This window comes from Littorina saxatilis, linkage group LG8 (assembly GCF_037325665.1).
Source record: "Littorina saxatilis isolate snail1 linkage group LG8, US_GU_Lsax_2.0, whole genome shotgun sequence".
NCBI classification, from domain to species: domain Eukaryota; kingdom Metazoa; phylum Mollusca; class Gastropoda; order Littorinimorpha; family Littorinidae; genus Littorina; species Littorina saxatilis.
In genome coordinates this window covers 28,523,587-28,527,661 of record NC_090252.1, presented here as the reverse complement: position 1 = coordinate 28,527,661, position 4,075 = coordinate 28,523,587, and the positions used below count along the sequence as shown (strand labels likewise).

The 4,075-nt window shown below is 40.4% G+C and overlaps 1 protein-coding gene across 2 annotated transcripts in view; it reads left to right on the top strand.

Annotated features, from left to right (window-relative positions):
* The first annotated feature begins 380 nt into the window (after positions 1–380).
* LOC138973211 (hemicentin-1-like) overlaps positions 381–4,075 on the top strand; it is an 82,426-nt gene continuing 78,731 nt past the window's right edge. For both annotated transcript variants that reach the window (XM_070345920.1, XM_070345919.1), the window contains exon 1: positions 381–766. The gene's annotated coding sequence lies outside the window, so the exon portion shown is untranslated. The remainder of the gene's footprint in view (positions 767–4,075) is intronic.

Here is a 4,075-nt window from a genome sequence, read left to right as displayed (position 1 = left end):
AAGTAGACTTGTAACAAAGAAAACAATAGGACGGAATATAATATGGTAAAACAATGGGGACCCAGCAACAATATAAATCAATAAACCATACAAATGAAAAGAAAGAAATAAAGAAATAAACGAATAAACACAGTATAGAAAACATAAACACTGTAAACAGTTCGTATCAGTCAAAACAGCACAACAATTCTACAACTATTTTCCACACATTTCTGCCTCAGCCCCAACGGAATACTTGACTACGCAAGCCAACAAATCGTCCCGTGACAAAAACCAGTAGTGCGTAAGCTGTCCCTGTCCCAGGCTGGGCTGTTCCGAGCCCCTCCCTCCGACGAATGACACCACGGTGGAAATAAACAGCCGTTGTTTCGTATGGCGACCGTTCTAGCGACAGCAGACGACACTTAGATACTCTTTCAGTGACGCGCGCGGGCGTTCTATTCAGCCATTAGGGAACATTATTTGATATATCAATTAGTAAACGGCCAGTTTTTATTCTGTCTCACAAATTCGAGGACAGTTTCGTGGATTCTGTACAAGAGAGAGAAGGAATTGCAGAAAATCTTTTGAAATGGAGGTAGGCGTACGTTAAACGAAGCGGTTGTGTTTTGTCATTCCACGGTGACAGCAAGACTTCGTCACGCCTCGTTGGTTTTTTTCCTCCGTTTCTTTCGCGCTCTGGAACTTGTTGTTTCGCGCTCTGTCTTGGTGGATTGTACAGGTGTGCCGTTCTGAGGATTTTTAAAGCTTTTCGATTCTTTTGCAGGTAAGTTTGGTGTGTAATTGTTCTATATGTTAACATGTTGTTTTCGTTCGTTTGTGAAGTGTTCGACTTGTCATGTTGAAATGTATGTACCACCCTAGAAACATGAAAATACATTATTTGAGAAGGAGTTTGGGTTCTCCGATAAAATCTTAATCGAAGCAGGTTGTTTCAGGTGTGTAATTGTTAGTTTATGTTAAACGTTGTTCCTGTTCGTGTGTGTGAAGTTTCTAACTTGTTATCTAGTGGCTTTCGGTGCCGCCTGCGAAACATAGAAACGATTTATTTGGAAAGAATGGATGTGTACCGATACATTTTGAATCGTAGCAGCTTAGTTTTGGTGCGACATTGTTCTTGTATGCTGAGAGTTCGTCTTGTTCGTGTGTAAAGTTATCGAACTAGGATATTCAGTACAGCCTATGAAACATGGAACCGGATTTTTTCGGAGACGGGTATAATGTTAAAATTGTTCTGGTTCCGGTTCTTGTTAGTGTGTGTGCGTGTGTGTGCGAGTGTGTGTGTGTGTGTGTGTGTGTGTGTGTGTGTGTGTGTGTGTGTGTGTGGGAAGTTTTCTACTGGTCGTTTAGGAAACTACAATACCACCGGTGAAAGATTGAAATGCATCATTTATTTCAAGAGATTGGTGTGTACCAGTAAAAGCGGAATCGTCGCAGGTTACTTTCAGTGTGAAACTGTTAGTTTATTTTAAAGGGGTTTTGGTTGGTGTATGTGCGAATTCAGTTTGTGTGTGTGTGTGTGTGTGTTTGTGTGTGTGTGTGTGTGTGTGTGTGTGTGTGTGTGTGTGTGTGTGTGTGAGAGAGAGGAAGAGAGAGAGAGAGAGAGAGAGAGACAGAAAGAGAAAGGGAGACAGACAGACAGACAGACAGACAGACATAGAGAGAGACAGAGAGAGTGATAGTGAAATGGGTGTTTCGTCAAGTTAATAATGTGTCAGTTGTAACGGATCAGTTGGCCTATAAAATACACTGTCTGAGTTCTGAGTTCTGTGTCTGTGTGTCTGTCTGTGTGTCTGTCTGTCTGTCTGTCTGTCTCTCTTTCTCTCTCTCTCTCTCTCTCTCTCTCTCTCTCTCTCTCTCTCTCTCTCTCTCTTTCTCCCCCCCCCCCATTCTCTCTCTCTCTCTCTCTCTCTCTCTCTCTCTCTCTCTCTCTCTCTCTCTCTCTCTCTCTCTCTCTCTCTCTCTCTCTCTCTCTCTCTCTCTCCATCTCACGGTTTTCAAGCCATTTTCAATATAAACGGCTCCTGTAAGCTAAAGCCAGCAAAATACTCGTACGAAAGGAGTGTTACTGTTTACTAGCATTCATGTAGTTTCTGTAAGACCATTTCTGAAAATCCCATTCAGACCTCTGACCAACTCGATGGTACACGAGTGTATGTTTTTTGTGTGGTTTTTTTAGAATGGTTTTAACACTATATGAATATAAAAGTAGAGTATATCAGTTACGCTTCTTCAAAATTATGTTTGTTTCGGATTCAACAATTAAATCAAATTTAATTTGATTTGATTTGGTTTGATGGTTGATATATAAAAAAAACCACATCATTTCCAAGAAACGTAACTTACATGCGTCACTATTACATTCAGATAGTGTCAAAACCACTCTACAAATTCCAGTACCACCACTCTAAACATTCCAGTACCGGCCTTGCAAACTGTGACCAAATCAATAGAACACAAATAAGCTAACCATGTTAGACTCTAAAACAAACACGGGTTCCGAGACACTTTCAACACACAGTTTTCTAAAAGAAGAGCCAGCAACAAATGTTTACATTCACATCGTTTTGTTTAAAACCATTTCTGAAAATCCCAATCTAACCTTACGAAATGTGACGAAGTCGATGACACCTGAATATCACGGTTGATTCCGAAACAATCATAGTTTCCAAAACACCTAACTTATATACTTTACTTTACATTCATAGAGTGTCAAAACTATTCTGGAAATTCCAGTCTGGCCTTGCGAATTGTGATCTACTCGACAGCACATGAGTCAGCTTATCATGTTTGACTCTGAAACATACAAACACGGTTACCAAGACACTTTCAACACAAACGGCTCCTTGAAACTACGGTCAGCGAAAAAATTGTACAAACGGAACAGCAACTTATATGTACACATTAATTTCCTTTCATTGAAAACCATTGTTTTTAAAATCAAATCATCTCGGACCTTGCGGAATGTCACCAACTCAACGACACTAAAGTAAGCTCATCACGGTTGCTCCTGAAACAACCACGGTTCCCAATGATAATACTATTTCGTTTGGCTTCAAACCATCCCCCAACGTGACCAAGACTACACCACACGAGTAAGCTTACTGTGTTTGATTCACAAACACGGTTTCCAAGACACTTTCAACACAAACAGCTCCTGTGCGCTAGAGTCTAGCGTATTATATCTCCTACATGTCCTGGTGTCCAATGTTGGTTCAGTCGGCCAGAGGGCAATGTTTGTCCATTCTTGTAATACCTTTTCGCTCAATCGACTCACCCCCGGCCCGGAGGTCGTGAGTGATGTAACTTGCTATGTACATTGGTGCCGAAGAGCCAACACCTATCAACTCGTGGGGTTGAGAATGTAATGAGATAAGTTGTGCAGAAATCGGTTTTTGATATCACTGGTTTTCATAAATAAGGAAAGCATTGTAAAACAATAAAAAGACATAACGAATGTATGGATCTATCAATGGATAACTCACTCACTCCATTGATCGCTCACTCAATTACTTACTCACTCAATTACTCATTCTCACACTCATTCACGAATTAGCTCAATCAGTCGATATCTCCGCCGCGATATAACCTTCGTGGTTGAAAACGGCGTTACACACCAAATAAAGAAAGAAAGTCGATATCTCACTCTCGCACTCACTCACTCACGTATGTCGTATAGAAGTATCATATTACACGAGAGCACATCATCTTGAGAGGGGGCGGATGTGGGACAGTAGAGAATGATCCGGAGAGTTATTTTTTTCTTTGGTAATACACTGTTTATTCAGATCTCCATTCGTATACAATACATAATTATCATCAGGAAATCAAAAAGTCATAACATTTACGTTAGTCTTGCTTTCTTTGCGTGTGTATTTTTTTTTTTTTTTTACTTTGCGTCTTTGTTGTCCATATTAAAACATTAAAACCGTGTCCTCAGTTTGAAACGTTCAGTGACGATATCAATCACGTATAATAGTGGTAGAATACAGCCCACCAAGGAAAACCGACCATGTCCTAGTATGATTCTTAATCGATAGAACGACTGCAACCTGTCGATCAAAAAGCGAAAATG